Source organism: Anser cygnoides, chromosome 1 (assembly GCF_040182565.1).
Source record: "Anser cygnoides isolate HZ-2024a breed goose chromosome 1, Taihu_goose_T2T_genome, whole genome shotgun sequence".
Classification (NCBI taxonomy): domain Eukaryota; kingdom Metazoa; phylum Chordata; class Aves; order Anseriformes; family Anatidae; genus Anser; species Anser cygnoides.
This window is the reverse complement of record NC_089873.1, coordinates 115,462,356-115,487,331: the sequence shown is the minus strand read 5'-3', so window position 1 is coordinate 115,487,331 and position 24,976 is coordinate 115,462,356. Positions and strand designations below refer to the sequence as shown.

The 24,976-nt window shown below is 39.3% G+C and overlaps 1 protein-coding gene across 5 annotated transcripts in view; it reads left to right on the top strand.

Moving 5' to 3' along the window:
* Positions 1-24,976, top strand: part of KCNJ6 (potassium inwardly rectifying channel subfamily J member 6) — a 166,335-nt gene that overhangs the window by 18,887 nt on the left and 122,472 nt on the right. For 3 of the 5 annotated variants that reach the window (XM_048071456.2, XM_066978788.1, XM_066978798.1), the window contains exon 2: positions 2,670-2,748. The exons of the other annotated variants lie outside the window; for them this stretch is intronic. The gene's annotated coding sequence lies outside the window, so the exon portion shown is untranslated. The remainder of the gene's footprint in view (positions 1-2,669; positions 2,749-24,976) is intronic. 5 annotated transcript variants of the gene reach the window in all.

The window sequence follows — 24,976 nt, the reverse complement described above, 5'->3', positions numbered from 1 at the left end:
GTTGGGAGTTCATCATTACATAAATTGTACCTACAGAGTATGATAGTATGTCAGAGGGTAAGGTTAGCAATCCAAATGGCCTTGGCAAAGTGATGAAAAGGTCTGAAAGAATAGAATCCAGTTCAATAGCAACAAACACAAGCCATTCCACTCAAACAAGAATAATTGGCTATAAAAACAAAGGACCGGGAACAACCAGAGAATAACATAGCTTTCCTAAACATGCTAGATCTTCCATATTCCATCCTGAAATATATGTTTCTCTGTACTCTTGGGAGTTAGGCACAAAATAATCAGTGCATCCCACTCCTGACAGCAAGCACCTAACAGCAAGGTTTGATCATGCCTGATGGCTTTTTAACATTCTTTCTTATGCTTTGCTTTCACAGAACATTTTCTCTAAAGAGCAAAGTTGTTTTGCATTGTTTTTAGCCAAATGCTTCTTCAGCGTGTTCAGTACTTCAGAAATGTAGGACAGCTGTTTTACCAAGTTGCCTATAAATTACAAGAGACTGATTGCATGTGCCAGAAGCATCCTGCCCTATTAGCAGATGTTGAGAAAGGATTAAGCATGCTTGGCTGCCTCACTGAGACATTTGGAGGAAGAGGAGGTAAGAAGAGGCCTTTAGCAAGAAAGGCTCCAGAACACTGACTGAGTCACCCCGGACCTGAGACCCCAGGGACAGCTATGACTGGGGAGGAGCCCTGATGCCAGTCCTGAAATGTCCTTGTCTTGAAGTCCGTACAACATGTGGGCTGCATAGGAGAACAGGCTGGGAAAAGCATCAGCTCACAAAAGCATGTTCTGATAAAGATGATGCTAAATATCCATGTTGTTTTCAGTCATGCATATTGAAGAAATTGATTGTTCCTTTCTCATTTTTGAGTGACAATCACAAAAAACAGATGTTACACTGTTATTTTTTGTCACTGGCACCTAGCCCCCTGGCAAGGTTAAAGCAAGTCTTTTGGTATCCTTAGAACAGTAGGGCAGCAGAGCTGCTTCCTTTGTTTACACAATACTATTCTGAATAACGTTTGAGGCTAAGATTTTGTTGCTTTGTAATCCATGTTTTGGCAGTCTTCTATTCCACTCCCCCCCCCCCCCCCTCCCCCCTCCCCTTCAAATTTGGTATTCCACAATCCTTGCAAAGCCTAGCATGTATATCTGTCACACAGTAAGCTTTGAAGACAAATACATGTAAGATCCTTGACATCTGTGACACCCATTTAGCTTCCACTGAAGAAGGAAGGACGTTTTCAGGGTTATCTTTGCAACTTACTTTCTCAGTGTCTTTTTGAATTCAAGCTTCATAAGTAGAGCAGGACAAATAGACTTCAACATTGTGTCATACATCTCATCTGGATACCTAATATAAATGCTTAATTTTACATAAAACATTGACTACTTCTAACGTTAGATGTTAAAGAAGATGTAGAAGTAAAAATGTCAGTTGTTGACAAATAAATAAAAAAAAAAAGTCATTTGGAGAATGAGTACTATTAATTCCAACATTGATACACGGAACAAATATTTCTTCTAAATCACCATTCTTTTGCTAGGAGTTGCATGTGATGTCTTTGGAAAAAATAAAAACAAAAGCCTACAAAAATTATCCACCTGTTGATCAGATGTACAACATTAGGAATGTGTCACTGATACAATACAAAGAAGCAGAAGGTTCACTGGACATTAGACATCACTTGTCTTCCATTTTAATTAATTGTCAGTAGGAAAGAAAAAATAAGAAGCCCAAAAATAAACAATGAGCAGCTTACTGCTTCTGCAATCTGCACTTTAAGTTGTAAGATCATGTGATAAAGTACTAGACAGTGCTATATAATGTAAATCCTATAGGTGGGTGTTCCAGCAATAAAATTGGAGATTAGTAACTAGAAAAAAAGAATCGTGATTCAAGGGAGAAGGGGAATGGCTAAGTGGAACAATGATCTGACGCTCTGAGCAATTTTAATGGTTTTTACTATAGTGTTTGCAGAAAGACGATGTTTGTTCAAACTTTACCACTTAAAAGTGTTTTTCTGAAATTGAGGAATAAATTGATATCTTTCAACTAAATGGCCCTTGTTCCTCATGTAGCCAGTACTGTAGACACTTTATTTTCTCCCACAAAATGAAAGCTGAGTGAAATAAAAAGTAAAAAGAATATGGAATGAACTCAATTTCCAATTATATATATATAAAGGTGCTAGCTTCCCAGAATGAGTAGGACACCTGTAATATGTTAAAAGCAATTTTATATGACTTGGAATATAAACATCCCCCATCCCCCTAATGCCTGTAGGACATGTAAAGTTACTTTGACAGAGCCCAACAGAAAGATTATACTAATGCTAAAAATCTCATAAAGAGGGAGCATATATAAGTAAGTCACTGTCATCATAAATTAAGCATGCCTGGGACTAACCTCTGGCACTGAGGCACTAGCACCAGACCCTCTCAGTTTCCAAAAGTTATAGTTATGTCCATATTGTTTGTCAGGGATGAGCTCGGGCCCATGTTATCTCCCAGACAATACTTGAGAGTGGGAGACTGCTTGTTGGTCTAGGCCAACATTATGCTCATTGGCCTTCTAACAGTTTAAAATTACAGCCAACTGAGTTCAAGTGGCAACAACATTCATGCACATTTTTTTTACTTACACATGTAGATCTTGGATCTAAGAGACCTAAGAAGCATATTGATTTGAATCATGCCAACTATTCCTTTTTGACCCCGGAAAAGAGAATGTAAGTACTCTGTACTAGTATTTCATCAAGAATGCATAATAAAATGGTCAATAATTGTCATCATTTAAAGTATATCTTAGTAGCAACCAGCCATTTCAGAAACAGCAGTTCTCTGAAAATTAGGAATTTAGCGTAAGCTCGACTGCTTCCTCTGCAGTCAGTGAAGAGGAAATAAACACTTCCTGTCTCAAATCCCATTTTCAGTGGGTTGAAATGATCCCTGAAAGTGCCTGCCTGTTGCCTGCTTATTTCTGCCTTCGTTGTCTGCAGAAGGAGAAGTGGCATCATCATTTAGAAAGAAAAAAAACTAGGTGAAATGCCACCACAATTGCCACCTAAGATTTCTGTACCTTCTGCAGGCTTGGTGAATATATTATCTGTGGTAAATGTGTGCATAGAAAGTTCCGCTGAAAGTTTAATTTGCAGCATTCTGATGAAAGGAAAGAGACCTGATACTAAAGTGATATGGTAAGTTGATGCTAGAATACAGGAGGTCCTGCCTTTTAGCCTTTGTTTAGTATGCTGGACCTTGCCAGCAGTAACAACCTTCTATAATTGGGAGAAATAGATATTTTAAAGGCAGAATGGTGTGGTAAAATAGCTCTTCAAAAACAGTTTGGGAGAATACATTCTTTGTAGCCTCATGAATCATTTGTGAAATATCTGCCTGTACTACTACTAAGGTTTTCAAGCAGCTTTGTACTTTATGAAAATGAACTTGAAGTAATATGGTCCTGATATGAGGATATGTTGTAACTAACTCTTTTTCAGATTTTACTGGACACGTAGTGTGGAGAATAACTGTCAAATACAAATACCAAAACTGGATATTCTTTTCATAAATCTAGAAGAAATATACTAGATTTATCATAGATCTGTATATTTAGTTTACATCTTTCATAGACAAAACTCTGCAAGACATATTTTTAGATTACTGCATGGTTTCATGTGACTTGAACCTATATTTAATCCCAAATTAAAGTAAATAACAATGTTATTCCAAACTCCCAGAAGCTGGGGACCATTCCAGCAGGTAATTCAATACCAAACTGAAGAACTTGATGTTCAGTGGGCAGAAAAATAAAAATATATCTCAACAAAAGAGGTGATTAATTAGTTGAAAAAACATAAAAGTGTCACCCTGGAACCTAGGAGGGACTTCTATCTAATGAAAAGAGAGATATAATTGCATTAAATGTTCCTATAGTTACACATTTGAGAACTCCCTAAAATCAGGTGATTCAAAGGCAACTTAAGAAATTTGTTTAGATCCCCTCTCTCCTCTAGGATGAATGTGGATTTAGAGAAAGATGCTTAACTGTTGGCACACAGGACTGAAGTCCCTAGGACATCTGGTAACACAAATTCCATGCTTCCCATGAATCTGCAGTCAAACCTCAAACATTAATAGCAGCCAGTACTTTTTTCCCTGGTCTGTTAAGACCGTAGATAAAATTCTGCTTTCTGGGGCCAGGGCCTGTGAACTAAGGGAAACACATGACTCAAATATACATTTTTTTTCTATTATTGTTAAGAGTAGACATCATCATTCATTCATTTGTTCTTACTTTTATAAAAATCAGTCCATACCAAATAATCCTAGCCTAGTGGCTTGTCTTTGCCAAAAGCATATTTTTTCCAGGCTGTTTTCAGGTTTTATCAGAACTCAAGAAGTGGTAAATCCACATCATACCTGGCAGCTGTGCCCACAGGTTATTACACAAATATTACTAAACATTTGTGCTTCTCTTTTTGTTTCTATTTGTCTGACTTTAAATTCTCTCGGTTGTTTCTCATTATACACATCTTCCTCCACTGCATCAGAGATATCTATGGTTCTAACTGAACTGCGATTAATTACAAACATGAAATTAAATTGTCAAATAATTCCACATTGATTAGATATGGCAAAGGCTTCCAGGATATGCTGGCCTAAGCTAGGTATAAACCAGAACCTTAAAACAAACCCATATTATCACTCCTTCTAGACCATATGACCTAGTAGTTCATATGCAGATACATGCATTTTGTCATAATTTCCCTTTCTCCCCAGTGTTTTGTAGCTAGCTGTATCTACCTTCAAGTATGCTGCACTGAAGCTTTTTTAAGCCACAATACATTCAGTTATTAGTAAGTACAGAGAAATGCCAGTTCATAATAAGCCAAGATGAAATATTTTAATATCCACTATTTTTTGTCAGTTCTGAAAATGATGAAAGCCTCCCAATGCCATTATAGATTCAGTTCCATGTCTCTGCTTCAACATTGCAAATCTACAAGCAACTCTTATTAACTGTTTTTCTATATTAAAGGTTATATAGTCAGAAGTCTGTGGAGGACTTTGTTTCACTGTAAATAGCAAATTTTCCTCACCAATTTTCAATGTGAATCATTCTTATATTTTTCACTGGTACTGTCAGCATAATATCCCTTGCAAGCATACTAGAGATACTATACTCATAAGTAAAATACAACATGCATAAGAAATATATATTGTTGTCTGGAGAGAAGAATTTTCCTCAAATTCTTTTGCCATACATTGGCTTTTCTATAAACTTGCCATGAAGGGAATTCAGGAGTCAATATGGAAAAAAGAAAGGAATTCACAAAAATCATCAGTAGGAATAACGAGGAAAATGTGTGTAGTAAAATAAAAATGCAAATTAAATGATGGATGGATGGATGGATGGATGGATGGACGGACGGACAGACGGACAGCATGTGCATGTTTGCCCACATGTTTGCGTACATCAGCACATGCAAAGCTATCTCTGTGCATGCATGCACTAGTGTATAAATTCAAAGGACAAAAAATTCAGCAGCCTGACTGTAACTGAGTTTGCAAGAGTCACCCTTCCTGTGACAGTCAATTTCTAGGTATGATCTGCCTATCTGAAGAGGTGATAACACAGCAGACCATAGAGCTATGTGGAGATGCTGAATCAGCTCACATATAGGCAGGCAGGTTCATCCATGTAGCATTATTTAAAAGGCAATCAAGGCATGTGTGTCTGACATTGTTAGCCCCTCATGATGCTGGTAGTGTTACAGTTCTGTCATGCATGCTTCGTAAACATGGATGAGTCCATTACCAGTGAACACCTGAAAGACAAGACAATAACCTGAGATACAGAGCTAAAACAGAGAAAAAAAAATAACCTTATTGTCTCAAAGGATTTATCCAACACAACTGACTGCAAGATTTTTACTGCCCCAATTCATTTATTACAGAAAATTTGAGGGAAGATAATGCTGCCACCATGTTCTTCTTAACAGATCACCCTTCTCAATTAAAAAGCAAGCAATGCATCTCTGATGCACAGATATTGCAAAATCTTCAAAAATTCAGAAATCTAATAGGGGTAAAGCAATTCCAGTTGATGACTGCGATTGTTTTCTGTGTTTAAAAAGGCAGTGTGTTTTGTTCTTGTAGAATGTTGAACTGTTCTTGTGTGCTGCTGCCATTGAGCCTGCATTATAATGGAAACATAGAAGATGCCAAGCCCCAGCATGTGTTTCTAATTAAGATTCTTCATTTTTTGTTCAGATGTTAGAGGATGACCTGATTAGCCCTGCCAATTATCAGAGCTCAGCTACTGTGACTTCTTATCTTATTCAATAACTACAGTCTGATTTGCGTATTTGGAGAAGAAAGAACCATATACCTCAAAGAATAGGGCAAATGTCCTGAAGTCCATTGACAATGTGGAAAATTTAGTGTGGATCATAGGGGAACACTTCCAGCCAGCTTTCTGTTCTCAAGCCTTCCATTTCCTCTCATACATTGTAATAAGCAATTAGCACAGCTCAAACTACAACTTACAGCCTAACTGTGCAGGCAGATGTCTATTTTTCAGGTACAATTACGTGTAATAGAATTTATTGCAGTAGAATTACCTGAAATTTTAAAACAACAGGAAGATTTATTTCTTACCATCTAGGATTCCTCAGTGATGTTATGAAATAAGAAGAAACAATAAAATCCTTCCTTGAGAATTAGTGTCTTTTGTCAGCTAGCAAGCAGTGTATTATTTAGAGAAAGCAAAAAATACAGAATCAGTGAAAACAACTGGCATGAAGGGTAGTAGATGAAGTGCCAGGTTAAGTTTGAGCTTTGAAAATGCTTTATTAGGTTGTGTTCACATAAAAAGTACTTCAATATGTCTATTAGGTAAATTGTATACAGTTATCAGAAGATACCTTTTTGTACAAGTATTACCTGTACAAGTATTGCCTGCCTATCGGCTCTTCAGGAGGGACAGGCAGCACAGAGGGGGTGGTGGCGTGGCTCTCTACATTAGAGAATCTTTTGATGTTGTGGAACTCCAGGCTGGGAATGATAAGGTTGAATCCCTGTGGGTTAGGATCCGCGGGAAGGCCGGCAAGGCTAGCATCCTGGTCGGGGTCTGTTATAGACCGCCGAACCAGGATGAGGAGACGGATGAGGAGTTTTATAGGCAACTGACAGAAGTTGCAAAATGGTCGGCGCTTGTCCTCGTGAGGGACTTCAACTTCCCGGACATATCCTGGAAACACAACACGGCACAGAGAAAGCAGTCTAGGAGGTTTCTGGAGAGCGTGGGAGATAGCTTCCTGACGCAGCTGGTCAGTGAACCTACCAGGGGTGGTGCCCCACTAGACCTTCTCTTCACAAACAGAGAAGGACTGGTGGGAGATGTGGTGGTCGGAAACTGTCTTGGGCAGAGTGACCACGAAATGGTAGAGTTCTCTATTCTTGGCGAGGCCAGGAAGGGGACCAGTAAAACTGCTGTATTGGACTTCCGGAGGGCTGACTTTGAGCTGCTCAGGACGCTGGTTGGCCGAGTCCCTTGGGAGGCGGTTCTGAAGGGCAGAGGAGTCCAGGAAGGCTGGGCGTTCCTCAAGAAGGAAATCGTGATGGCACAGGAGCGGTCCGTCCCCACGTGCCCAAAGACGAGCCGGCGTGGAAGAAGACCGGCCTGGCTCAACAGAGAGTTGCGGCTTGTGCTTAGCAGAAAAAAGAGGGTTTATAATCTTTGGAAAAAAGGGCGGGCCACTGAGGAGGACTACAAGGATGTAGCGAGGCTGTGCAGGGAGAAAATTAGAAAGGCCAAAGCTCATCTGGAGATCAACCTGGCTACTGCCGTTAAAGACAACAAAAAATCCTTTTACAAATATATCAACGTGAAACGGAGGACTAAGGAGAATCTCCATCCTTTACTGGATGCGAGGGGAAACCTAGTTACTAAGGATGAGGAAAAGGCTGAGGTGCTTAATGCCGCCTTTGCCTCGGTCTTTAGCGGCAATACCGGTTGTTCTCTGGATACCCAGTGCCTTGAGCTGGTGGAAGGGGATGGGGAGCAGGATGTGGCCTTCGCTATCCATGAGGAAATGGTTGGCGACCTGCTACGGACCTTGGATGTGCACAAGTCGATGGGGCCGGATGGGATGCACCCGAGGGTACTGAAAGAACTGGCGGAGGAGCTGGCCAAGCCGCTTTCCATCATTTATCGGCAGTCCTGGCTATCGGGGGAGGTCCCAGTTGACTGGCGGCTAGCCAATGTGACGCCCATCTATAAGAAGGGCCGCAGGGCAGACCCGGGGAACTATAGGCCTGTTAGTTTGACCTCAGTGCCAGGAAAGCTCATGGAGCAGATTATCTTGAGGGTCATCACGCGGCACTTGCAGGGCAAGCAGGCGATCAGGCCCAGTCAGCATGGGTTTATGAAAGGCAGGTCCTGCTTGACGAACCTGATCTCCTTCTATGACCAAGTGACGCGCTTGGTGGATGAGGGAAAGGCTGTGGATGTGGTTTACCTTGACCTCAGTAAGGCTTTTGACACCGTTCCCCACAACATTCTCCTCAAGAAACTGGCTGCTCGGGGCTTGGACTGGCGTACGCTTTGCTGGGTTAGAAACTGGCTGGATAGCCGGGCCCAGAGAGTTGTGGTGAATGGAGTCAAATCTGGTTGGAGGCCGGTCACTAGTGGTGTCCCCCAGGGCTCGGTACTGGGGCCGGTCCTCTTTAATATCTTTATCGATGATCTGGATGAGGGCGTCCAGTGCACCCTCAGTAAGTTTGCAGATGACACCAAGCTAAGTGCGTGTGTCGATCTGCTCGAGGGCAGGAAGGCTCTGCAGGAGGATCTGGATAGGCTGGAGCGATGGGCTGAGGTCAACTGTATGAAGTTCAACAAGGCCAAGTGCCGGGTCCTGCACCTGGGGCGCAACAACCCCAAGCAGAGCTACAGGCTGGGAGATGAGTGGCTGGAAAGCTGCCTGGCCGAGAAGGACCTGGGAGTATTGGTTGATAGTCGGCTGAATATGAGCCAGCAGTGTGCCCAGGTGGCCAAGAAGGCCAACAGCATCCTGGCCTGTATAAGAAGCAGTGTGGCCAGCAGGTCTAGGGAAGTGATTGTGCCCCTGTACTCGGCTCTGGTGAGGCCGCACCTTGAGTACTGTGTTCAGTTTTGGGCCCCTCGCTACAGGAAGGACATGGACGCGCTCGAGCGAGTCCAGAGAAGGGCGACCAAGCTGGTGAGGGGTCTGGAGAACAAGTCTTACGAGGAGCGGCTGAGGGAGCTGGGCTTGTTCAGCCTGGAGAAGAGGAGGCTCAGGGGCGACCTTATCGCTCTCTACAGTTACCTTAAAGGAGGCTATAGAGAGGTGGGGGTTGGTCTGTTCTCCTACGTGCCTGGTGACAGGACGAGGGGGAATGGGCGAAAGTTGCGACAGGGGAGTTTTAGGTTGGATGTTAGGAAGTACTTCTTTACCGAAAGGGTTATTAAGCATTGGAACGGGCTGCCCAGGGAGGTGGTGGAGTCACCATCCCTGGAGATCTTTAAAAGACGTTTAGATGTAGAGCTTAGTGATATGGTTTAGTGGAGTACTTAGTGTTAGGTCGGAGGTTGGACTCGATGATCTTGAGGTCTCTTCCAACCTAGAAATCTGTGATACTGTGATACTGTGATACCTTAGGTTTTAATTTCAATTTATGGTCACATTCAGACTGCGTCATGAAAACCCTTTTTAAAGCTCTTCTAGATACTACAAAGGCATGAGCCACCTCTCCTCACCCCCTCTGAAGACATACACATACATATCTTGCAGCCGTTTTCGGTGTCTCATCTTGCACCAGCAACATGAAAGAATAGCAAGAGAGATGAGGAGAAGAGAAGCAAGTTCACCAGCTGAGAAAGCAAATGTTTTTAGAATAGAGCTGCATACGCAAAGACTTAGCCTGGAGGTGGGTGTTAAGATAACTTTTTAAAAACTGACAGTAAAAATGCAGTGCCCATAAATGGTGGGCCAGATGGTTGTCTTTCTGCTGTAACAGGTTATGCTTCAAATACTGCAACGCATATGTATTTGGTGTGTGAGATGATTTTTCCTCTTGGGGACATATATTCCTAGCCATTGCACCCAAAACTTTCTGTATTGATAACACCATAGATAGACTGGGAGTTTTCCAGGCATTGGGATCGCAGGTTTACACTTTCTTGACAAGGGTGTCCATAATCTTGCTTTCTCCTTGTGGTTACCCCAGGCAGCCTCTAACACACTTACACATATTGAACCATATTTTTACTATGAAGAAGATCATGTCAAACAGGACTGAAAAGACTATGTATTTGGGGCTTGTGAAGATATTTACTGCACCTCATGAAATGAAGGATGACTTCTCATCTCTCACCATACTGCCAACAAGTTAGATCTCTGGGTTCAGACCTTTGTCTGAATTCCCCATCTAACCAATCAAAAGAGACAGAGAGTGATTCCCCACGCCATCTTTAGGAAGGAGTAAAGCTGTGCAGAAGTAGAATGCTTAATTTCAGCATAAGTAGATGCTTAATTTTCAGGTGTCTGAAGTGAAGGCTGTCCTGAGAGTGTTTACACAGTGCCTTAGTGCAGGAGAGAAAGCCTCCTATAAATGCTCACCCTGACATACTACACAGTATATTCCCAATGGGGACCACTCCAGCCTAAGCAAACACAACCTGACTCTCTGGGAATCTAACAGAGTTAAAAATAAAAATAAATAAAATCTTTAGTTTGAAAAATATATTATGATGTGTGTGACTGGAATTGTTGATTTGTTTCATTGAGGTTTAGAATGTCTTCACCTTTGTCTTTCAAAATCTTTTTCAAAAATAATTTTACTCCTGGAGCAAGCTTTGCAGAGTTATGTGGGATTACAGTTATGAAGATTATACTCTGCTAGAACTCACTAGCCTGAGTTGCACTTGTAACTCCCACAGACTTGCACTAGAAATTTTAGGCTCATCAGTCTCAATGTAACTTTTCAAAGTGTGATAACAGAACCCATGTCACTCAGATGTTTTTACATATTAAACTGCATTTTGCTGAAGTCTAGATCCTGAAGTCTCTCTTGTTACTAGTCCTTTCCAGTAAGGTTGCTTAACTGAAAGTAGGAAGGCTTAAGGAGTAGGTAATTAGTGTGCTTACTGTGGGAGGGAATTTGAACAAACAAAAGAAAAGCAAAAGGAGTTATAAGCTTCTGTGTAACCATGAAGGGAAAAAAATAAGAAAAGCCCTTTTTACTGTACCTTAGGGAGGTTCATCACATCATGTTTCAATAACAGGAGTGTTCTCAAGAAAAAAAGAGGCAGGAATGTACAAGGTTCTGTCTTTAGACTCCTGCTGAGCAATAATGGAAGTATAACTAATTAAGGGCCTGAACAAGGGCTCATTGAAGCCAAGTGAAAGCCTCCCACTGATTTCAATGGGTCTTGGATCAACTTTAAATGTGTAGAGTGTAAATATGACTGCATTAAAAACATGATGAGCCAATGTCTGCTTTCAGTCAGGGTGGTTATATTATGCCAATCCTCACCCAGAGCTGGTTCACAGCTTCCCAGGAGAATCAAAGGTTAATATTCCAAAATGGAGAGCTTGAGCCAAGCTACTCCTGATCTGAAATGGGTAATGGGCAAAGCTGGTAGAGAAAGGACTTGGTGAGACAGGCTTGCTGCTGCTTCTGCCCCTGAATGGATAAAGGACAAGAAATTAATACCTCTGCAATTGTTTGTCCCCATCTCCTTGTACATACCCATCTCAAGCAGCCTGAATTTCCAGAGCTTTGGCTAGATCAAGCTGCAAGTCAAACACAATTTTTGAAATTCCCAGTAGTTTAGTGTCTACTTTTCCTGTGCATTTGCCTGTACATAAAGCCAGTCCTGCTTTCACCAGTGACAATGATCTTTCTATCACACCAATCAGGTAGCCCTTCTTTCTTAACTTGTAAGAACTGAAAGCCAATGACTCTATCAGGGAATGACACTGATTTTATAATTACTTTTAGCTCAGAGTCCTGACTATTTTAATGCTAAACAGTTTGTAAAGAATGGAAAATCTTTAAGTGCATTATATATTAGCCCCCTCAGTTTCCCAAAATATTTCTTTTTAACTCCTTAGCTATTTACAGTATATATTAGCCTGCTTCTTAGTCAATGGATATCCTCCCCAGTTCCCAAGTGTGGTCTGACTTCATATGCACAAACTTCATATGTCTGTTCCTGAGTTTTCTAAGGACTGTTACAGAGGGGACTGTAAATGTTGAATCAGCAATGTCATAGGAAAAAAAAAAAAAAAAAAAACTAGTTTGAAAGGGTATTAGCAGTCCAAATAAGAGTTTGGAGAACCAAACCTTTGATTTTCAGTGTGTTACTCTTCTCTTTTGCATCTTGTTAAACACGTAATGTCAAGCTGCCCAGGAGCCTTCTTGCATACATATCTTAAGAGCAGCCACATCTTTTCTCTACCCCAAAACATAAGTAGACAAAAGCCTACCCATGCAACAAACATCTGTTTACTCTCTTGTATTCTGATTCATTGGAAAAGATTTGCAGAAGAAATGTAATATGTTGACAAGTGGGAGGCGGGTTCACTCAACTGTGACTAAAAATTATCCATGATGAAAAAAATATGTCTTCTTTCCATTCCTGTGGTAATTCTAAGCTGTAAAATGATTGCTCTTTTCCCACAAAAAAAAAAAATTAAAAAATTAAAAAAGGGGCGGGGGCAGAGTGAATTAGTGAGAAAACAAGAACTTGTCAAAAATTTATGGAGTTAGGCCTGTTATTAAAAGAGTCAGTTTAAAGTCATGGACTCTGCCAAATTTAACACCCTCTTCAGCCTACTGAAAGAGCAAAGTTGAATTAGTAGACTCCTTTGCAATGGCAAATATTTTAAACATCTGAAATGCTGGAACTCTACATGCTATGCAAATCAGATATAATCCTCTCTACTCTAGTTCTAATCAAAATAAAAGCACATCCTCAGTTCAAGCCAGAAAACAGAAAAGTTGGGCAAACACACAAGAGCATACATTATGCAAGTTGGAATGAATAAATAAATAAATAAATCTTATTTCCCAATGACCAATAGAAAAGGAAAAATAGAGTCAGGAGTCAATCTGTTGTTTTTTTTGTTTTATTTTGTTTTTGAACAATTTCTTATTTTATTAATTGGTTAATGAATGGTACAGCTGAATTCAAAAACCTACCTTATAAACATGCAGTATGCACACAAGACTAAACTGACCCTGATGGGAAAACAGATATGATTGACAGTTGATCTTTATAAGATAGATTGTAAAAAAGTAAGTGATTTCATACTGTTGTTTGTTCTCTGGGGTAACTCGTAACATTACCTTAAGTTTGTTCAGATTAACTCCTTAGGTACTATTTTACATATACTTTCTTTTTAATCAATGATCTATTGCTCACTAGTTGTGATAATCCTTTTTTTCTTGAGAAACAAAGAAGTAAACATGAAAAAAAAAGATTAAATCAAGAATAAACAAAAAAGTCAGAGACAGTAAAGAACCTTTAGAAAGAAAAAATAAATGTCTCTAGAAGAAAAAAGAGGAGATTTTTCCCCTTAGACAAGATACAACATGTGTTCTGAATGAGCGTATAAAAATGTTGATCAAAGAAAAATATATATCTCACTTCACATATTGATTTATCCTCATAGTTCTAAACCTTCACACTGAAAGTATTCTGAAACCTTATGTCACTATTACCATTACCTTGCTGTCACCAACTGAAGTCCAACAATGTCTACTAATGAATGAATTAATCATTCTATTGCCCTGTAGGAAGTGATAATGCAGTTTGAGTCCTGATATCAAATAAGAGTTGGTATCACACATATGATAGCTAGAAAGATAGACAGACAAACAGACATTTGTATATACACATACATATATGTATCTTTTATTGTGAAAAAGTATGTGACAATAATCCTTCCTTTAGACCAGTGCAGCAGATGGTGATTTTGGATATCACAAGCAAACCCTAGCTCTGTGTTTAGGTAGATTTATTCAAGCTCAACATGGTCAAATACAAATATCTCTTTTCTTAGAAGTTTTTTGGATAGAAGACAGATCTCAGTGCAAATATCTTTAGACTATATTTCATAAATGAACAAAGATTTGGAAAGGGGAAGCTCCTTATTTTATCCAAATTAAATGATACATCTATAATCCAAATCAGTCCATTTATTTTTAGACAAAAGTGAACACCCTAGGGGATACATGAAAAAGCTGTGTAGATTGGTTTGTGTTCTAGCAAGTTCAGATATTTGGCCCACAGCCTAAAGTGATTACTAAGCAGAAATAAAATGGATATTTCAAAGTTCCATTTGACTTATAAATCTTTGTTTAGTAAGAAGTACTATTGACATTTGTTACTGTTAAATTTTAATTAGTCCAACTTGAAAAGTCAATGTTTTAACCTAATGATTTTTGAACAAGAAAAAAAAAAAAAGCAGAACACATTGCTGGGCAATTGATAAGGAATGATAAACACAGGAATTCAGGATACAATTTTGCTACTACAGTTTTTCTATTTAACATCTTTGTCGGTAACGCAGAGAGTAGAATCAAGTGCAACCTCAGCAAGTTTGCCAATGACACTAAGGTGTGTGGTGAGGTTGACATGTGGAAGGGAAGGGATTCCATCCAGAGGGACCTTGCAGGTTTGAGAGAACCTCATGAAATTCAACAAAGTCAAGTGCCAGGTCCTGCATCTGGGTTAGGGCAATCCGAAATGCAAATACAGGCTGGGCAGAAAAAGGATTGAGAGCAGCCATGAGGAGAAGAACTTAGGGGTGTTGGTTGATGAGAAGCTCAACATGAGCCGGCCAACTGTGCTTGCAGCCCAGAAAGCCAACTGTATCCTGGGCTACATCAAAAGAAACACGGCCAGCAGGGCAAGGGAGGTGATTCGCCCCCTCAACTCTGCTCTCACGAGACCCCCTATGTGGAACACTGTGTTCAGCCCTGGGGTCCCCAGCACAAGAAGGACATGGACCTTTTGGAGCAAGTCTAGAGGAGGGCCATGAGGATGTTCAAAAGGCTGGAGCACCTCTCCTATGAAGGCAGGCTGAGGGAGTTGGGATTCAGCCTGGAGAACATAAGGCTGTGGGGAGGCCTAATAGATGCCTTTCAGTACCTACAGGGGGCCTATAACAAAGCTGGAGAGGGAATCTTTGTCAGGAAGTGTAGTGAAAGGACAAGGGGTAGTTTAAAAACATCTTTAAGCTAAAAGAGGGTAGATTTAGATTAGATATAGGGAAGAAATTATTTACTATGAGGTTAATGAGGCATTGGAACAGGTTGCCCAGAGAAGCTGTGGATGCCCCATCCCTGGAAGTGTTTAAGTGCATGCTGGATGGGGCTTTAAGCAACCTAGTCTAGTGGGAGGTGTCTCTGCCCATGGCAGTGGGGCTGGAAACAGATGATCTTTGAGGTCCCTTCCAACCCAAACTAATTTTTTTATTCTCATATACACCAAAAATTAATAGCAAATGAACAAATTTTGTTGAGATTATGTCATCATTTGTATTGGCTATTTTTACACCACAGATTCCTACCAACAAGGCACTGTTTAGAGATTTGACAACTTGCTGATATAGCTGTTCTGACAGTATTTCTTAGGACATATCCACTTAATCAAAAATTCATATCTGTAATATCATGTCTTATTTCACTTGAGACACATGAAGTCGTCACAGAGAGGACGCCTCTTATTGCAACTCCAGAACCAATTTTCCAGTAAAACGTACAAACGTTCCAATAGCAGTAAAGAGATCCTTATACAAGTATAGCCATTAGAATAAAATACATTAACACATACAGTGCAACTATATCACAAATACTTCTCAAAATATATTTCAAAACCATTTTTCAACATTGCCACTAAATACTTGGTGCTAGTTACCACACAGATTACAGCTCACCTTTTGAAGAATTAGTATTGCAGTACTAACAATTGTAGCTATGTAAAACTTCCATGTTGCTTACATACTCTCATTTGGAGTAATTTAACCAATATGCCCGTACTGTTTTCCAGAAAAAAAAAAAATGAGGATCAGGTTCTTTAAGTTTTTGAGGTGCCAAAATAGGCAGATCTATCCCATGAAATGCTTTCAGAACTGGCTGGACATCTACTCTCATTCATTTATCAGTGTCAGCACCAGCGTAGATGTTTTTGAAATTTCCACCGGTCTCCATATGTACTCCAGAGCTCAATGTCTTTTATAATTTGACACAGTGTTTCTTACCCTGGCAGGGTGTAAAATAGCAGAGAAAAGAGACCACAAATAGAAGAGAGTATTATGGTCATTGTGTTGTGTCTTTTCTGACCAGAGCAGCCAGTAAAGTTAAACCAAATTCATAGCCTTCTGAGCAGCCCAGAAGGATTTAAATTGTGCACAAGGGCAGGCATACTGATGAATGAATTCCCTGCAGGGAACTCAGCAATTCCGTCTGGGGTACTCCTAAAAGGATATTGGGTAGCTTCATGGGTTACAGTTGATTTGACAAGAGTGATAAATGGAAATAGAGGCCACAAAATCTCCCGTCTCACCTCCCCCTTTCAATTCCACTCTTGATAGACTGTACACATATTAACAGCTTTCTATGCCTTTCAAGGATATGTATTTCTGGCAAGGACATACACTTTTCTGACAAGGTTTACAGAACATTTTGTTTTGCACCATGCATACGCATGCTGCTGGATCCTATTTCTATTATATATTCAAACACTACACATAAGATTGCCATCACACAATCTGTCTTGTGCTGTCCCAAGGAGAAGAAAAGGTCCAAACTGTGATGTAAAAAATAATTCTCTCTTTACTAATTATCATCCAGAATTTTCAGACCTGGTCTTTCTTTCCTGTTAAGAGAAAAACACTGCGGTAGCTGTTCCTCACCTCTCCTCATCCATTCTTTCATCCATCTGCACTGTTGTTAGTAACTTCAAGGAAGTTTCTCAATACCAACACATCTAACCAGGATTCTAACTACTAAACTATCTAACTTCTAAATACTAAACAGTATTCCGTCAACAGAAGTCCTCATGCCCTTTTCTATTATATCACCACAAAACAAGTTCAATAGCATTTAACCATCCGCTTAAACAGGTGTGCCATTGCTTTCATGATTAAAGAGATTTTGCAGTATTGTTACTTTAATCTATGATGAAGGTTAGCAAGAACATGTGTAGACTTTGTCAAGAACTTTAGACAATCAATAATTTTCATCTCAGTCAAAAATACTACAGCACTAAATGTACTTTGTATAGTCATCAGCAGGTGAGCTCAAGAATTATCAGAGCTAAGGTATTTATACTACCTATTGCGAAAGAACAGAGAAAACAGTGTTAAATTAATCTCTGAAAGGGATGAATTAATGCATATTTTACATTAAATTAGTAGTCTTTTGGTACTGCTGGATGACTTTACCTGGATATGGATAAAATGAAAAGTCAAACTCACTTTTTCATGGATGAGGTCAAATCCTAGAGACTTCCATTTAAATAAATAAAAATAAAAATAATAATAATAAAAAAGTAAGTGTCCATTGTAGTCACGACAGTTACACATTGAGTTATTCTCCAAGCCTTACCACATCTAGAGTAAGGAGGATGTAACTTTATACTCTTCTCAGAAAACAGGGCAGAGGGCTGTAGCAAAGCAAGAATACAGAGCTACTCCTTGTGTAAAAGGTGTGCAAGGAAGAGTCTATGGAATACATTTAAAGATAATTTTTTACCTGATTAAAAATTTTATCTTGTACCTAGAAACTCATAACCTAACCAAATACACCAAAGGCAATGATTATTCTGGGTCTGAAATTGTGCCCCAGGGGTAAAAATAATGACAGACATGGCTTACCAAGACCTTCTGGAAAGCTACTTAAATTTAATGAACCACAGAATCATCACTGTTTGAGACTCTGATGGCACATCTTCTGCACTGTCTGTGCATAATTCGTGCAGCATAAAAAGACACAAACTCCTGTGAAATTGTACTATATGAATTCTTCACTTCCTAGCAGTAAGTTCAGTCCAAGCAATGGCTCCTTCTTAGCTTCTAATTTTCAAAGAATTTCCAATGAATTAATGTGTTTGAGACCTCTAATCCCTCTGAGAAATGTGATTGAAACTGATCTGAAACTGAACTGTTGAAATGTTGTTAGAAGAGAAAATAAAGACACTGTAGTCACAACAGCCTTGTTTCCACAGGAAATCAGAATAAAAAAGAATGATAGTCCTGGGTTCATTTAAAAATATATTTTACTGTAAATGTCTGAATTTGGGGGAAAAAGAAAAAACCACCTGAAGTTGGCATAGGAAAAAGTATTAACATCAATGTCTCCAAACAGAAGAATTTAGGCATTTTTTTCAGTCACATCAAATATCTGTCTTTGCTGTAGCATCTCCATTAAAGTGCAAAGAAGAATTCACCAGTTTAAATTTTCCTTCGACACTGCCAGAAAAAACCAGTGATTCATCCATCTAACTGCCATTGTTTTGGCTGGGGAAAAAAAAAAAGAAAAAAAAAAAACTTGGATGCACATGTCCACATAATCTATTGGAACCTAACAGTTATCTTATTTCCAGAGTGGTTTTATTTAGTTCTCCTCCCTATTAAGCTGTTTTCACTTTCTTCTGTCAAACAAAAAGAAGCATCTTGGACCTTTAAGGTCTAATGCAAAACTCCAAAAGCTCAGTTCTTTCCCCTTTTCCTCAAACATCTTACCCTAAACCCATCAAACAATGTCCAATCTCCTGAGACAGATCTAAATAGGCTGGTACCCTTCACACGGTGTGTCTTATGAATAATTGCTCAAGACTCAAACACATTGTAGACATATTAGCACAGTACTATGTCTAACCTAATAAATTTGGCTTCTCAGCAAACTGATTAGCTACTCTAGGAGATTCTGCCTTGCTAACACAACAGTTCTGCCTCTGGTCTCCAAACCGGGGCTGTGCTCTACCACAAAACTCATCCCCCTGCCCCATCAGCTAGTCAGACCCTCACATTGTCCCCCATCCCCAAGCAATCCTCTCTTTCATAATTCATGTGGATTTCTCTGTCCTTTGTATTCCTTTGACCTCCCTCAAGGGAAGAGGAAATATTTCTGTGAGATATTTCCTTGCCCCTATCTGATATTCTCCCTCTATTGCCCCCTTTTCCCTATTCTTGCAGCATGAGCTGGTTCTGCTGAAGGCAGGTCATTTCCTCAGGACTAACTACAAAAAGCCAAATTCCATTGTTTATCCCCATAGAAATTACGAATAAGGTACCATTTTATATGGCTATGCCTGGTAGAACAGGTCTTGAAGAATGAGATCAAGATTTTAGCTCAATAAAATAAATAGCAACAGCAGGGAAAATGAAAGGGGAAAGGGAGAGGGAGAGGGAGAGGGAGAGGGAGAGGGAGAGGGAGAGGGAGAGGGAGAGGGAGAGGGAGAGGGAGAGGGAGAGGGAGAGGGAGAGGGAGAGGGAGAGGGAGAGGGAGAGGGAGAGCGAGAGGGAGAGGGAGAGGGAGAGGGAGAGCGAGAGCGAGAGCGAGAGGGAGAGCGAGAGGGAGAGCGAGAGGGAGAGGGAAGTGCATTAAATGTACCTTCTGTAGATCTGAGGCCTTCCGATTCAGAGAACACTAAGAAAAACAGGTTTAAATCACAATGTATTTCAACAAATATACAAACGAAACATGAAGAGTGCCATATTGGGCTGTCCATCTACCAGGAGAGAGGTCCATGAGGAGACAGGCCAGGGGGTGGGTAGATGATTCATGGCTCTTTTCAATTTTTCTAATCTGGCTCAGATTATAATCATGAATTTCAGTAATAGAGATACTGCAAATAACTTCTGTAATAAAAAAATGTACTGCATTGTGCTAGACAGAATGAAGAAATGATTTAAAAACATTATAACAAAATTTATGCTGAAGAATACAGCCTAGGGATCTCAAAGCAGTAGGACAGATTTTATTCGCTAAAAAAACTTCAGTGGGATATTTCTCTTTTCAAATAAGGAAGTATAATATAATTATAGTATAATAAAGAAGTATAAAGTGCCTGAGTTAGATACACTGTGCACATTTTATGGAAGTGGAACAATGACATGATCAATCCGTTAGTTCTTGACTAGTATTAACTATATGTTTGGGCATGCCAAATAATTTTCAGGACATATCTAGTAATATGGAAATAATTTCCTTCTCCTTCAATCTCAGATTCCCCCCAAATCACAAAATAAGTGATTTTGGAAATGATGTGACCTTGTGGATAAGGTCAAATAGAGCCCATAAACAAAAAAACAACAAGCATAAGGAACCCCTTCTAAGCAGAAAATTAAAAATAATCTGAAGGTGCTAGAGGTCTCATGCCTGTTTGATAATGTGAGAAAGAGTTCTCCTTCAAAGGCTGGAGTAACAGAAAACAAAAGGTAATTACCATCTTACCAGCTTTCTGTATATACAAAGGATTGGTAGCTCCTAATGGGCAGGTGTCCGCATTATAAAAAAACATTAATTAGTACCCCTGTTGGCAGGCTCAGCTGAGAAAAACATGACTAAATGAGCATGGAACTGAAGTGCCTTCTGTGATGATAATTGCATATACCCACATTTATTGTAATTTTGGGATGTGATTTTCCATTTGGATCTGAATCACTGAAAGGGTCTAGTTGTTGTGACAACATACAGGGATAATGACTCTATTAAAACACTCAGGGCCTAATTTCCAAAGGTATTCATCACCCACAACTTTAATGGGATCAGAAAACTTTTGGTAGCTTGGAAAATTGTGACACTCATCATAATTTCAGTACAGAAAATGAAAAGTAGGAATTATGAGAAAACCACAAAATAGCAGTGACTGTGAACAAAATGGAATAGCAACACCAAACATTAAAAGAACAGATTACATAAAAATAAGGAAGACAGAGAAGTTTGAAATGAAAAATATTTATTATTATTATTATTGTTGTTGTTGTTATTACTATTGTTTATCTTGCATGAAGAAAAAAAAATGTAATAAGTGTTGATCCTGGTTAGGATGTATAACAGCAACTTCCTTTAGCAGCAGAAACACAGATTTAAACAGTATATTAAAACTGAATAATAAAGTTCCTATAAAATTTGAAGGGAAATTGTATTTTTCACAAGAATAGATTGTAAGAAAGTCATGAATGGTATGGAAAAGGCTGTTGTGATAGAATTGGACCCTCAGAAGTATTGGATGAAACCTTTCACAAGAGGCTAATCCCTAGGGTGTAACACCAAAATGTTATTCTGGGCTCCAATATATTGGGGACCACATCTGAAAAAAAAAAAAAAGAGAAAAAAAAAAACAGTTGTAAGCTGAGAAGCTCTGGGCCTTTCTGGTGATGTTCCATAAACCAAATTTACCTGGTCAATTGCAGAAACAATTGCACACCATCTCATAAAGCCCAAACAAGTCATTTTCCCCTCAGGTAAATGTTTGGAGTGCCTACATTTAATTTTCCAATACTTTTTATAATAACTATGTTAAACATCATGTTGTTTTCATGTTCTTGATATGAAACCTTTTGTGGTCATGATTCATACCAGTCTGTAATTAGTAATTACACAGCAATCAATTTAGCCAAGTGAAAATCATTCTGATCTGAACAGGTGTGTCATTGGTGTTGATTTCAGAGGATGGGCAGAAAAATGAAGATATCTGATTAGTACTGTATACTCAGAGAAAGAAAGAAAGAATTTATTTCCACCCAACAGAATTCAAACTGAGGTAGTCACTTTAATGCTTGGCTTTTCAAATACTACAGAAGAGCCTGCAAGGAAGTCAGAACCTTAAGCCATGACCCTGTACTTAGACAGCTCTATCCAGACTGAGCCTACCTGGGGTCTGACCACATCCAGCAGCAATTCATGAAGACATGTAACTGGTCCGAATGCACTGAATTTCACAATCAAAGCCTTTATGCCTGTGTTGGATAGCATTTTCCAGGCTTCTGCAGCTGAAACTGCTCTTGAAAGAGAAAGAAAAACAAAAAGAGATAAAACATAGTCTATAAAGTTGCACATCAAGTTGCACACGAACTGTTTTATTGTGTAGTTGGAAAAACCCAGAACTGCTGCAGTATGAATGACTGGAAGAATCATAGAATCATAGAATGGTTCGGGTTGGAAGGGACCTTAAAGATCATCTAGTTCCCACCCCCTTCCATGGGCAGGGACACCTCCCACTAGACCAGGCTGCCCAAAGCCACATCCAACCTGACCTTGAACACTTCCAGGGATGGGACATACACAGCTTCTCTGGGCAACCTGTGCCAGTGCCTCACCACCCTCATAGTAAAGAATTTCTTCCTAATATCTAATTAAAAATTACCATTTTTTTAGTTTAGAAAAGCTTTACTTTTTAGGAAAAAAAAAAAGAAAAAAAGAAAGAAAAAAAAACATTTTAAATAAAAGATGTCAAGAAACAACAAAGCATCTTACATAAATCTTGTTCTCATTTTCTGTGAATAAAGATTAATTTAACCTTAAATTAACTGGAGTTGCCTGAAGTGTTAAACATTGAAGAAGTACGCAACAGACATCAAAATCAAGTTAAGCTGCAAAACTCTGAGGACTTTTATGTATCTCATCTATTTAGCACAGTGGTAGAATACCTATATTAATAGGACAGTACGGGAACTGTAATGTGCTTATCTCATTAGCCAGATTTGCAGTTAACTGAATGAATGTTGGGCACAGTCTAGAACTTGGGGAGAAGAAAAGGCTAGTAGAATGGGAAATAAGGGCATTTTCAAAAACAAATTTTACATATGATCATAACACACAGTGTTATGGAGATACAGTCTCCACAGGCATGTGGCTTCATTAGCTCATGTCAGTGGTGGACAGGAGATCTCTGCACTGTGGCCAGTGTGCTAAGACATCCCAAGTAAGCAAGTAACTGCACTCAAGCTGACAGAAACCAAGAGAGATTCCCAACTGATAACCAGTTCTTGCTTGACATACTGATGCTCCATGATGCTCTTGGGAGTCTTTGCTGTCTGGTATTGCCCTCACCAAGTGCTGTGTTCATGTAGCTCTGGGACAAAGTGAGCACCTCACACATTCATACTCAGGCTGGACCTGAGCATATTCTGTGCTCTCTGCACTCTCTGTGTCATTGTACAAGGTGTTCATCCACACCAGGAGTGTTCAGCTTTCAAACAGCTCCTAGGACCATGGGTAGTTCCAGCTCTCACTCTATCATACTGCTGCTTCTACCTTATGCATGGAGGCTTTTCAGACAAGAGGGAAGAAAGGTTAAAACAATCAAAAAAGTTGGAGGAAAATGTAGAGTATTGTAATGTCAAAGAAGCAGGGACTTTCCCAGATAGTGAGTGAGGGAAGGGTGTGTGATACAGGAGGCAAGATGGCTGAAGAAATGGTAGATATGTAGAAAGGTGATGGGCAGCCTGCCTAGAGACATCAAGGTAGAACAGAGGAGCCCAGATGATGTATCTGCAAGAGGTAATATCATCACAGTTTAATATCTTCATAATGGAATAAAGTGCTTTATCCCATCCCTATTAGAGCACGTATTTTAGCCTTTAGAAAATAATAGATATAAATATTTTATTACCATTAACACTTAGATTAAAAGCAACATAAATGGCTAGCTTCATGACCTGACCTTTTATCACCTTTTATACGTAGTATTCTGGAGATGGTTAAACTTAGAGAGAACTCCAGCTAGCACATTTTAAAACCTCTCCAAGATATGGAACCGTATATACAGTACAAAGTGTATAAAATGTAATCAGCTGTACTGTCTAAGGAATATATAGATTTTCTGTGTCTGGCTTGTTAATCTTTAGTGTGATTCATATAGAGTTTATCTATATATTTAGTTATATATTTCAGTTTAAATGTATTCCAACCCCCAAGATGCAATACAGGAGATGTCTACATGGCACATGGCACAATACAACCGTGTCTAGGTAAAAAGCTAACAAGTACTAGTGGTGCAGTTACATTAGTGCAAGGATCTTGCAGACCAATTTACTTGTTGACAGCTATTACTCTTTCAGTGGCTGCTTGGGGATATCTAGGCAACATTGCACTATGCTGAGCAGACATTCCCTTGCAGAAAACAGCCTTTCGTTTTAGTTTGAAACAATAAATTCAAATGATAACTCTAGCCTCAGTTGACAATAAGCATGAGTCTCAGAGCAGTCAGAACCCTTTGTCAGCATGGTCTAAATAAAAGGATAATGGCAAGAGCAATATTAAAATTATTTTCATCCTGTGTGGTATTTTTATTAATGAACATTTTGCACTTCTCTGTCATTTATGATCATGTATAATACATCACAATAGATTGTCCATATTATTAAAGTAAGAGTATCAACACAACTTTGAAAGACCTTGGGAGATGCTATGATTGAGCATGTGCAGTTCAAATAGTAGGCAGTCCCTGCCTCAAAGATGTACAGTCTATTTAGATAAGATAGATAGTACTTGTGGATTTAAGGCATAGAGAAGGAGGTGGATACACTGTGATAGCAACAAACAGCATGCTGGTTTCACAACCGTTCTTTTTGGAAATGTGGGAGAGTGTGAAGAGAGGGAGAAGGTTTTGTTTTGTTTTGTTGTTGTTGTTGTTTGTTTGTTGTTTGTTTTTTTAATAAAGGAACAAGTTAAATGGAGAGAAAAGGGAAGGGAGAAAGCATTTTAGGAAAGATGATGAGCTGGATAAGACAAGGGAGAAGCAGCAGCACATGAGGGTGAGAAGAACAAGAGGTAAAAGATAGGAGCAAACCTTTAGCACAGCAGAAGGAAGGCAGTCAATACCACAGAAATTCCAGAAAGAATTACCTGTTAGCCATCTAACAGGTAAGTATTTAGTCTGATTTAGTCATGTATACTGCATTTCTAATG